The sequence below is a fragment of the Nilaparvata lugens genome, chromosome 2, assembly GCF_014356525.2.
Source record: "Nilaparvata lugens isolate BPH chromosome 2, ASM1435652v1, whole genome shotgun sequence".
Lineage (NCBI taxonomy): Eukaryota > Metazoa > Arthropoda > Insecta > Hemiptera > Delphacidae > Nilaparvata > Nilaparvata lugens.
The window spans coordinates 97717555-97730884 of record NC_052505.1 but is presented as its reverse complement, the minus strand read 5'-3'; the positions used below and the strand labels follow the sequence as shown (position 1 = coordinate 97730884).

The 13330-nt window shown below is 33.8% G+C and overlaps 1 long non-coding RNA gene across 1 annotated transcript; it reads left to right on the top strand.

Moving 5' to 3' along the window:
• The first annotated feature begins 2123 nt into the window (after positions 1–2123).
• On the top strand, positions 2124–3533 carry LOC120350080. The gene is made up of 2 exons (XR_005570595.1): positions 2124–2359; positions 3506–3533. It is a non-coding gene; the product is annotated as an uncharacterized LOC120350080 (long non-coding RNA).
• Positions 3534–13330: the final 9797 nt, after the last annotated feature.

The following is a 13330-nucleotide window of genomic DNA, read 5'->3' as shown; positions in this document are numbered from 1 at the left end:
ATACAAAGAAGGTATGCTGACCCCATTTAAATGGGATAAAGGCAAAGGCAAAGAAGAAGAAGAAATTGTAATCACTTATTATAAATACATTCCATCATAATCAATATTATTACCACATATTTTCTACAGAATACTTTACTTATTTCTACAGAATCGAATTACAGTAATTTATATTACTAGACTACAATCTTCATTTATAATTATTACACATATATATTTCCCTGTAGCCTACAGATGGATGTAAGAGCTCACATAATGATTTATTACAAGTGTTGTCTCGTCTCGTATTGTGATCTGGACCCGGGATCCTAGAAGCAAGGAGGATTTGGACATGAAGGTAGGCCTATGTTATTGTGCACTTAGCCATTTAAATTGTTCAACTTGCTACCCGACGCCAGACAACCCCAAAAGGTTCTCGATGTAATTGATACAGTCCACAAACCAGAGTGCTGTTTGAGCCAGCCTCTGTCAAATAAACAATACCATTAACCTGTTCTCATTTTTCACTATATTATGACAATATAAATCCAAAAATTGAATTCTACATCTATACATGGTACAGCACAACAAAAAATGTTCTAGAGTTTCTAATTCCCCGTAATTACAAATAGGGCAGTTTCTAGTAGAGTTAATACAAACTCCTCTATTCTTAAACAGGTATACTCCCTTGTCTGATGCTAGTCGCAGCTGGGTTAGAAATTGGGTTAGTTTTTGCAAATGGTATATTCATCCTAAGCTGCTCTCCTAGATTTAAAAGAGGATAGCTCCCAAATAGCCTCAGCTGATGTTATGAATGAATGGAAAAACTGTAGTAATTGCATGCAATGAACATAGACATTTTTTTTCTTATGCACTTTCAATATTATTCTTATATCCTGAAAAAGGACGAAGGAGTGATTCAATTTTGTTGTCCAATGAACTTGACCTGTGGAAAGGTTCGAAGAATATGCGTTCAAAATTTGAAGCTGATTGATCAATTCTTGCGAAAGTTAATTGTAGAACATACACACATACAGAAGATTTTGGCCTTTAGTAAGTCAAGTGAGAACTCACTAACGCTCGTTCAATAAAAATGTAATTAAACTTCCAAGTAGACCTATTGAAATAAATGTAAAATGAATAAATTTCTTTTGAAAGGTACCACATACTATTCAAAAATATTAACTAAACTTTATCGATGTTGAATCTGTATACCGTATTTAACATCGCATAAAATATTGGTATAGAACAATATTATAATATCACTTAAGCCCTGCACACACACACACATCGATTTTTGTTCGTACGATATTTTGCCGTCCTTATGAATTCTATCAGATTAAACGGAACTTGACAAACATCATCTGTTTGAAATCATCTGTTTAATCTAATAGAATTTACAAGGACAGCAAAATATCGTATGGACAAAAATCTATGTGTGTGTATGTGTAGCTAGCCTTACAGTACTATTATACAAATTTACAGTACATAATGTAGCATTCAAGTACTGTAGTGAGGTCCACGATAAAATGACAGTGGAAAAAGATAGGAGAACAACGTTGCGGATTCTCCGCCTCACCATTGCCTTCTATAGATAAAATAAGATTGAGTATTTCGAACAGGAATAAACAGCTAATATTACATATGATTTAGATGTGACATATGATTTAAATTACATATTAATTTCCGATGTTATTATATTATAATTTTGCAAATTACAACGTTGGGTCCAGACAAGGTAAACTGGAAAAAGCTTCAATTATTCAGTTTTGGAGTGATTTTAACCTTTGTTGTGAACGAAATTTGAGCATGCATTATTCCATGTAATATTGATCTCACAACTTTTTTTTATATCTGATCTTGAAGGTGTGACATAATTGGTAAAAAACCGTTCGCCTCTAATTTTTTTGCTTTTCTTGTTCTTATAATTAGAAAACGTTGGGGAAAACATTCTGATTATAAGCTTATAGAGCATTAAATTCTTTACAGGTTGATGTTTAATTTAAAAATCATCGCTTGGACAATAAGTTATATTATACACTCTTCGCAGAATTCAATAACGGCTACTCTCTGTTTGAGCAATTTCCAATTTTCAAAACATTGCTTTTAAACATAGCGCTCTCAGAAGAATTAAATTGAATATTTCATATGAAAGAAAATAAGTTGATAATATAATTATTTGATAATTTTCCAGGTAATTTGAAAAATTCATTCAACAGATAAAATTGTTTATTGCTTGGTAATCTTTAAAAATATTTATATATTTACATCACTGATTAGACAGCTGAGCACGTACCAGACAGTGACTGGCCCGATCACCTGGAGAAAGCAGACGACAATATCAGATGTGCCCAGTACCTACTTGAGTGAGGATGTCAAAGTTAGTTGATCATTCACTATTCGTAAAATTATTTGCTAGTGCATTAATTCTCATTTTTAATTCAATTTGTAAAGTTTTTAATTACATCAATTGATAATTTAGTTTTCAGTAATGAGATTATACTACAGAGTAAAGTTTTTCCTACGCTAATTCATGGTTTGAAGGTTAGTTGAAGTCACTTTTTCTTTCAAGTGTAAATATTCAACTCTTAAACTTAACTTTAATTCTTTTGAAGCATTCATTTTAGCCGGTTGTTATTTGTTTTCCATCCAAGTCTAGATATATTCAGTTTTTTAAACTGCCTCATAATAATATATAATGATTTTTTATTTCAATACCGTACTTGTTAGCTTTTTAATTAACTATTTTGAGCCCAGCTTTCTCAAATAGTTTAAAATTTAGATATCTTTTAAAATATTTAAATAATCATTTTGATCATTCTATATTTTTCTTATCGATTCTATACGGACAATTCTTATTACTCTTTCTTTTCCTATCACATACTTTTCTTAATTATTTAAAATAAATTCTATCAATCTCGAGTAAGTTATATAAATTCTATTTCAATAATGTAGGTAGTTCATTCTATTAAAAATTCTCCATCACAAAATGTTGAAAATGTTTTTATAGCCTCGTAATTTTTTTATTTAAATGCTTCAGTCTACAAGTAGTTTGGATTCAAAACTAAAATAATAGGCAGGCTATCTTATATCAAAAAATAAAATTATTATATTTAATTGTTTCATCTTTTTATGCCTATTTACGTTTTTTGAGGTTGGCCAATAGTTGAAAAAATCCAATTTGTCAGGTTTATTAAAATTGAATTTTATTAAAAAGAATTAGTTTCAAGACCAATTGAATGCACAAACCCCAATAAAAAAGTTAATTTCTAAAGTTTATAGAGTGATGTTGTGGAACTTTTCCTTAATTGAAGAAACTTGTGAGTACACACAAAATCATGCTCCTGTAAAATAATAAATTTTATAGAAATAAAGTGGATTTTTTGTTAATATCTCAAGTCTCTTTTATTTATTTGTAAAACATAAGGTAGGCCTGTAACTTAAATATAGCCTATTTATTATTTATAGTTGATTCTATTTGTAAATTATGAATATTAATTAACCTAGGTTTTGTTTATTCCAACAGGTTCTATATGCACGTAAAGAAACGTTTATGGAAAGACATCGTCAGTTATCAATGAAGAGCAGCGTCACTATATATGGATCGGTGAATTTGGTATGAGGTATTTGGTATTTATATTATGTTTAGACAGGCTAGAACTTCTTAACACTTTCCCATAACACAGATATTTAGGGATGGGATGTTTGTGGCGGTTAGTATTATAACATGGTTTATTCCAACCCTCTCGGCAGTGCCAAGTTCTATCCGGTTGGTTCTGAGTCCAATGGATGCTTTCAAGTTAGAGTCAACTGACCTGCAGATCGCATTTCCGCGTGCCAACAACTGGACGAACATGTGCTACTGTTTGATTGTGGTTTGTGGATGGCTGTGGTGTAAGACAATCACTATAAATAGGGCTTGAGTGGTTAGGGTCCCCGTAGGATATTTGCAGTTGTCAGTCGAGTATTTCATTTCTGATCAGTGCCCTTTGTGGCGGTCTCACAGCTTTTTCATGATGGTTGCGGGCTCAGTACAGCACTAATTTGATGGGCAGGTGGGGTACTGTTACACTGTGGCCTGGTCTGATTTGTTCTATGAGACTGGCGATGTAAATATTCGATTAATGCTTCAAATTCAAAAATTCAAAAATTCAAAATGTTTTTATTGCCGTGAACAAATAGATGTATTGACAAAGTCATCAGGTAAACATATACATTATACATACATTTCACGTAAGTACTCAAAACAGAGAAATACTATCACAGCCAACAGTCCCGCGTACTTAGTATCTTCACAGTTATATACAGTCATATTTCTAATTGGCAATAACAATATTATAATAGAGGTCAAATATTAACATGAAATATCAGCTGCCAACATCTCCTCAATCGAATAAAAAGCCCTATTTTTGAATAGTTTGGAAATTGCGTACCTGAACGATCTAGAGTTTTTATCACGGATACTTTCAGGCAGTTTATTAAATAATTTTATACCGATATATACATACATATTTTGTGTTTTGGAAAGTCGTACCCGTCCGGTATTTATTTGTTTACGCTCTCTTGTAAAGTGCTGATGTACATCGCATCTTAGATCGAATTGCCTCAGATTATCTTTGACAAATGTCAGAGCTTGCAGCATAAATATACAGGGCAGAGTCAATATGCCGTTTCTTTTAAAGAATGGCCTGCAGGAATCCATTCTACCAAGATTAAAAATGGTTCGCAGAGCTCTTTTCTGACACAAAAATACGTCACTGGCACCACTTGAATTGCCCCACAATAGGGTGCCATACTGTAAATGAGAGTGGAAAAGAGCAAAATATGCCATCAACGTTAAACCAGCACTAGTATACAATTTCAACCTCTTCAATAAAAATATTACTCTGGATAGGCGACTGCAAAGAGCTTCAGTGTGGGTACTCCAAGTGAGTTTGGAATCAAGGTTAATCCCTAGTAGTTTTACTGATCTTTTTTCACAATTTCTACTCAAACCAAACAATATAGATTCTGTTTTGCTCTCGTTCACCATAAGCTTATTTGCAGAGAACCAAATATTGGCTCTGTTGGTCATAAATGTTGTGATAATTTTATTTATTTCAGAAGACTTATTTGAACACAGAAGCGTCGTGTCGTCTGCATAGAGAACAGTTTTATAAGGGATGTATGAGGGTAGATCATTCATATATACTATAAACAGGAAAGGACCCAGTACAGAGCCCTGAGGGACTCCTCCTGAGACCTTCTTACAATCAGATTTCAGCTCACCCATTTTCACATACTGGAATCTATCAGAGAGATATGACATGAAAAGTGACAACTCATTACCATTCAATCCATAGTAGTGCAGTTTTTCTATAAGTTGCTTGTGTGGGACAATATCAAAGGCTTTGCTAAGGTCCAAAAGCAGAGCACTAACCTCTTCACCATTTTCAAAGCCATCAATAATAAAAGACACAACGCTTTCAACTGCTTTAGTAGTGTTCAAATTACGTCTGAAAGCAAACTGCGCCGACTGAAACAATCTATTCTGCTCAAAATATTTCTCAATTTGAATTTTTATTGCGCTTTCCATTATCTTGGATACGACAGGTACCAGAGAAATTGGCCTATAATTATTCATGTTGTTCTTATCTCCTTTTTTATATACTGGTACTGTCACAGTGACTTTCAAGCAGTCCGGATACACCCCTACTCCAAGAGCCCAATTTATAAGGAATGTTAAAGGTTCTATGATGGCATCTATAATTTTCCTCAAAACAAAATTGGATAATCCAAAAACATCCTCTGCCCTGGAATTATTAAGTCTTGAAACAATCGTACAAATAACTTCTGGTTCAACCACACACCACACAAACGGCTGTTGATTTGTCTGAGGCTTCAACCCAGATGCAGATAGAATATCAATAGAACCAATATTGTTGCAACTATCACTCTTTACCGAAATCGTATTAGAAATTCCTGCGAAAAAATCATTAAACTCTCTAGCAGATAAAAGTGGTTCAGATTGTGACTTATTCTTTGGCAGTCGCCCTGTTTCATCATTTATAACCCTCCAGGATGCTTTGCACATATTATTAGATTTCAATATAAAATCATCATTTGCCTTTCTCTTAGCCAAATCTATTTGATCTCTATAGAGCTGTTTCAATCTTCTATGATTTTCTAATAGTTCAGGATTGGTCTTGCATTTCATATGGCTAAAATCTAATAGAGTTCTAATATTATTCAACTGAGGAGTGTACCAGTTCCTTGCACTGCTATTTTTTTGACCATTTTTATTGAGGCTGATTTTTTTAGTTTTAAGAGGACAACATCTATTGAAATTATTAGACAGAACCTGCATAAAATTATTGAATGCTAAATTTACATTATCTGTACAGATTGTTGCAAACCAATCAACTTCATTCAAACAACGTTTTAACTTGTTTATACTGGTATCATTCAACACTCTATACTTATAGCTAGTTTTCGCACTTCCATCATCTACTTCTCCAGTGCTGAAGGGAGTCAGGCTAGAAATCGTCAACACTATCCCTAAGTGGTCAGATAGATGCGGTTGATTTGTAGCACATGTATACGTTGTAGGGTGAAGGTTTGAGATGTAGTTATCTAGACATGAATCTAATCTTGTGGGAAGTGAGTTGATACAAAAACAGTCATAAGACTTCAATGTGTTGAGAAAAGCTAATGTTTGTGAGCCCTTACCTCTAGGATCAATGTTAATGTCACCGGCAATTACAATCTTATATTTGCAGTATTTAGGAGTAACATCAATAAAATCTAAGAGTTGAGACAGCTTATCTGTGAAGACCTCAATTGATGTATCAGGGGACCTATAAACAGAAACTACTATCAATTTGATTGTATGTAAGGCTATCATAACTGCCTCAAATTGTTTGGGCTCACAGAAGGAGTCAATATTTAGTACAGTGAGAGGATACTTGAAAGACTCTCTAACATAGATAGCTGAACCTCCATAGGGAGTAGACCTACAAAAACTAGCTGCCAAGGTAAAATCAGCAGGCTTATACAAATCTATCTCATCATGTGTGCACCAATGTTCATTAACACAAAGTATATCACATGAAGTGTTATGATTAAAAACCTCTAAAGAGTTGAGTTTATTTTTTATAGATTGTATGTTAATGTGTGAAATCACCAGTGTTTGATTAGACTGTCCATCCTCCACCTTCGCCGCCGAAACCTGAGTGTTGCCCGCTCCTAAGTATGGGGAGATTCCACTGAGTGAAGCTCGTTTCCCGGAAGTAATGCAGGAGAGATTGGTTGGGACTGCGGCCCAACTCCGACATCTTGTCTCAAAATCCCGCGGTCCAACAGCAACGCTGGAGAATCAGGAGATTTATACTCTGGCACAGTCACAGGAGAGAGCAAATCTCCAAGCAGGTCCACTGGTGAGCCGCATAGAGAGGAATCATCTGTTTTGTCCTTAGAACCCTCATTTACCGTCCGAGATGAAGAGAAGTCATCAGTTAGAGAAATGAGCATTTCAACACACTCAGACGCTGTGTCATCATCCTCGATTGCTCTGCAAATCTTCTCTGCTAGCCACCTCTTGCCCCAATCATTGAAGTGCATACCATGACGCGTGTGAAAGTTTCTATCAGCATTGCCTGCCTCCACAAGTACAACATTTTTATGCTCTCTGACAATAGATCTCATAGATTCATTTGTTTTTATTACTTCTTTATTAACGCATGACCAACTCACTAGATCATAACGATTAGGTATGTCAATCAAAATTATTTTATTGTTATTGAAATATTGCACTGTATCCTTAATACCCATCATAGCTTTTGCTGCCTCATTTTTTGCGACATCATTGGTGCCACAAAATATTACTAAAACATCATCATTTTTAATTTCTCTCACAATATTATCTCTATTCAGAACTGATTCAGTACCAGCACCAGGTTTAACAAAGCCTACGCATTCATATGGAGTTTTCAATTTATTATTTATATGCCACGATAAGTTCCTTCCATGGCTATCTGCACATAGTAGAATTTTATTTTTAATTGGTCTGAGGCTTGGCTGAGGGCAGTTTTGTTTGATAAGTGTCTGTTTCCTTTGTTTTCCCTTTGTCAGTTTAGTATTTACTGTATTCCGCTCATCAATCCTATTTGTCTTTTCACTTTCCATGTCTTCTCCACCAGGTTGCAGTGGTTCATAATAGTTTTCCTTGTAAAAATTCAGGCTACTAGGCAGACTTTTCCTAGCTTTATTTCTTTTTTTAGTTGATACTAACTGAAAGTCTGAACCGTTTTGCTTCAGTTTAACTATTTCTTCTTCTCTCTCCAAAACCAAGTTTTTAAAATTTTTGATCTCCTGCCTAGCCTGTTCTAAATCATCTCTCAAAACGTCTATTATTGCTCTTTGATTTTCGACCTCCTGTGTTAGGAGTTTATTTATCTCAATATTCAAATGTTCTTCATTATGTTCCCCATGCAAGCTACATGCTTCTATGTTTGATCTAGGATCTTGCACTTTATCTGGATTTTGGCAACTAACACATGACCATGTCAAGTCACCATTTCTTATAAGTTCATATTTCTCATTTGTAAGATCTGTACATTCTTTAAAGTGATGCCACTTCGCACAAATTCCCATACATAGTACAGCTTTATTAGATTTATTAACATTTTTACCACATTTTCCACATGGGAATTTACCTACTCTACTCTTGGACATGTTGATATTTTAATACTGTAAGACCTTCATGAATTGAATGTTGTTTATTAATCAATTGTGAAAGTGAATGTAGAGGAATAAGAACAGGGGACAAAAAAATGCCAGGAGAGCTGTCAAGGCAGGAAAATTGGAAGCTCCTGAATATGAGAAGGATCAGGTGCTAGGAAGAGTATTTAAAAATGGGAAAACGATGATGGAATCATTATCGTATGAAAATAGAAGTAGGTCAGTGTGCCGTGATAGACTATACACAGCAGATAAGATTTTGAGAGGGTTGAAGAAAAATCGGCCTATGCGCAACAAGTTGTTTGTCACTTGTAAACAACTACGGTATCTCACCGGTGTCCTTATCTTCTTTAGTGTGATAAAAGCCTACACAGCTGACACGAAGCAGGCGACAGTTCAGTGGTAGTGACCGGCCGGTGAATTCAAGTTCGCAACGTCGAAAACATAAACACACTTTTATCCTATAATCATGTTCAACCAAGTTGCCAAAAATGGCCCACTAACACAATTAAATAAGTCGCAAATTCCGTGAAAATTTACAAAGCTCACAGCAGTGTCTAGGTGAGTACAGTAGAAATGACTGTTACTGAATCACATTTCACTAAAATTCCACCACATAAAAGCAGAAAACCTTTATAATTTTATAAAAATTAACAGAGCAATACTAAGCACAACCAGAACCGTTCAGGCAGTCCTGCCAACCATGAAACTATAGTGCGATTCATGTTATAAAGACAGTGGAAATGATAGGAAGTCATTGTTGCCACTTTTTACTTTCCTTGCCCTACTACCATAGGTAAGGAAAGTATTGCTTTCCAAAAAAAAATAAGGTACCCCAATTTCAAGTTTTCTATACGTTTCAAGGTCCCCTGAGTCCAAAAACATGATTTTTGGGTATTGGTCTGTGTGTGTGTATGTGTGTGTGTGTGTGTGTGTGTATGTCTGTGAACGCAATAACTCCATTCCTAATTAACCGATTGACTTGAAATTTTAAACTTAAGGTCCTTATACCATGAGGACCCGACAATAAGAAATTCAATAAAATTCAATTCAAGATGGCGGAAAAAATGGCGGATAAATACTAAAAAACCATGTTTTTCACGTTTTTCTCGAAAATGGCTCTAACGATTTTCTTCAAATTTATACCATGGATAGCTATTTATAAGCCCTATCAACTGAAATGAGTCTCATTTCAGGGAAAATTTCAGGAGCTCCGTAATATTATTGAGAAAAATGGCGGATAATGACTAAAAAACCATGTTTTTCACGGTTTTCTCGAAAACGGCTCCAACGATTTTCTTCAAATTTATACCATAGGTAGCTAGCTATTCATCCCTATCAACTGGCATGAGTCTCATTTCTGGGAAAATTTCAGGAGCTCCGTAATATTCTTGAGAAAAATGGCGGATAATGACTAAAAAGCCATGTTTTTCACGGTTTTCTCGAAAACGGCTCTAACGATTTTCTTCAAATCCATACCCTGTATAGTTATTTATTAGCTCTATCAACTGACATGAGTCTTTTTCCTGGGGTACTAATGGGGGGTCCACCCAATCCTTGAGAAATGGACTTTGTAACCTCCTTCTCGTGCATGAGGTAGGTAGGAACACGGTTTTTACTTTTTCTTCTTCCATATACCGTGGGTAGGTAGAGCAGTTTATAAAAAGAACACAGTCATAGTCAAGATATTTCATCTGTAGAACAGCTGTTTTGACGAATTTCAAAAAAAAACATCGAATTTCACAATATTTACATAAAGGAAAAAGTACTCTGAAAACAATTGTATATACACATATACAGTAGTCTGATCGTAGTTGCAAATATGTTGCCGTCAATCGTCATTATGTTTTTCTCCTAAATTATTCTCGTTTGATATTGAGGCTTAGGTTTATTTAGCGAAATATATTGGAAATTTTAAGGTAGGGTTATAAAAAGGGCACTTTGTTCCGTGGATGTTTTTTTTACAAGAGAAATATTTGATCAAAATAAGGGGAAAGGTTTTTAAGCGAAAATAGATGTAAAATTTTAAATAGTTCAATGAGCAAGGAAAGTTGTGTGAGTGTACCACACCAGATTTTTCTTTTCACCACCATAGTAGATAGCCCCCTGTAAATCTGATATGATATTGATTAATGATTCTTTCTAATAATGATCAATTCCATCTTAAATATATTCCATTCATCAAGGAGAGATATTTTCCCATAATTTGGTAGTAAATTTCCATTATTGAGAAGAAATATTTTGGTAGTTCATATTTTTGCATAGTCTGGTAACAATTCGGCAACTATGTGGAGTTGGAAAAAGATAGAGCTATCTATATACGATATTTATAAGATACTGTCTCTATAACCTGACTCTCACAATGGATAACCCAGCAGCAAGAAGTGCCACATGGTTTTTTAAAATTTGCTGCTGCTCTACTCCATAATCTTTTTAGCAATTGACTCCATACAGCAACATTGAACTCATGGTGAACAACATGGTGACGGCAGAGGGAAAATGCTCAAGCTTTGATTGAATATGGTTGGAATCGCCGCCATTAACAATTTATAGTCGAGTTTGCAAAGCCTGCATAATGAGAATGGAGCAATTCTCATTTTAATGACTGAACAAAGCAAATCTTAATGAATACAATACAATATAATGATAATGATTGTTAAAATAAATAAATAATTAATATTTTATTTTTGTTTTCAGTATTGCAAAACAAAAGACAACTTGAAGGCCTGTAAGGTGCCAAGGAGGCTTGTGGCCAAAGTAGATGCAGCAGTGGAGGAGGCTCTGGAGATGCAGGATGTTTTTATATGAGTAGAAGAAAGAAATAATTGTGAGGAGTACTCTGGAGAGAAGGGTACAGTGTCTGAAGGGTGAGTGATGAAGATCAATTCATTTCATTTTTATTGTTTATTAATAATAATTCAATTTATACTCAAAGTTAATGTACTTCGCTTACTACACAGTCACTATATAACCTATTATCACACATTTATATACTTTTATTCATTCATTCATTTCTATGATTATGATGATGATGATTTTAGGCCTACAATAATGAATTATTATCAATCTAGTACCATTATCAAATTTCAATTGAATATCATATGTAGCTATTAAATTATTGTTATGCTAGTTCATCAATTTCAAATCTATTATTGTAAAAAATTTATATTACAAGATTTGTGATTACATTTTCTTAATTTCTAAATAGAATGTAGAATTGGTTGATTGATTGATCATGCGTTATGGACAGACAGGGAGGCTGCAAACCTCTCTCGATCATTGTTTAAATGTTTAATTTTGATCAATTCATGAATATTTTATTATTTTCTATTTGTTCAATGAAATAGAATTACTTTTTTGCGATTTTCAGCTCTATTTCTATTTATAAAAATAAAACATGTCACTAAAAGGCCTAACATGTCCTCGCCCAATTTATATTGATGGTGTAATAATAGTACCTAATGAATAAATAAAAAGGAATTATTAGGCCCCAAAATTTCCAATTCATAGCACTTAAAAAAAAACAACAACCTCAAATTAAATGTGAATTCTCAATATAATATTTATTTTTCTCACATATTGTCCCCTAATTTCACGAAGCAAATAATTATAATACTTATCATTTCTTATCTCCAATTCAAGTTCAAATTAATTCAACCAAATACACAAATTCATCAACATCTTGTCAAAAATATAATTCAAAATTCACAATAAAATTAAATAAATAATGTAAAAAATAATTAACAATAATCAGAATAAAACAATAAATATAAATCTAATTCAATAAAATAAAATTCAATCAGACAAAAATTAACAGTCACCTAGAAGTTGAATATCTCTTATTATTAAATAAAAATTAATCAACTCCATGTATGTCTGTAAATTAGTCCAGATATTCAACATTGCCTACCCCATAAAGCAATAGAATGATAATAACCCTACCTTCAGATAATATTCTGTGTAGAATGACTTCGATTTGTATCCAATGGCGCCTCCGGCAAAAACTTTCCTCTTTCCATCTTCTCACATTCAGAATCACTGATCTTGGGGGGATTTCGATTACATTCGTTTTGGTTACCAGCCTATCTGGAAATTTTTGTAACAATGTATTGAGTACCTGTAGGTGGGTAATTTATTGCGTTCTAATTATTGAAAATTGGGCCAAAATTGGAAGCTTGGTATTACTAGGCCTACAATATAATTGATTAGATAGAACTGGATGCACTTGTAGCTAAATTCCAGTTCCAAGTCTTCAAACTTCACACAGATAATTGGCAATGATTCAAGTAGAAAATGAAGGCTCTGGTACAATCTTGACTTTTGACTTTGACTCTGACCGACTGGCCACGACTTGACCTCGACTTAACCCTAATTCTCCCCTCAATATTTATTTTTCCATTTCATCTTAAAATTATTCATATATGGTATTCAACTATTTGGGGGAATTTTATTTTCTCACATTAGATACTTTTTTATAGCTTTATTTTTCTGGAGGTCAAGGTTGTTTCAGAGTCCACAATTTCTATTTATTATACAGTTGAACTTAAATAAATTGTCAAATGGTTTAATTTCAAGTCGTCCAAAATAAATTGTCTCGTTGAATTACCATTGAGCATTTCTGGACAGATTTCCT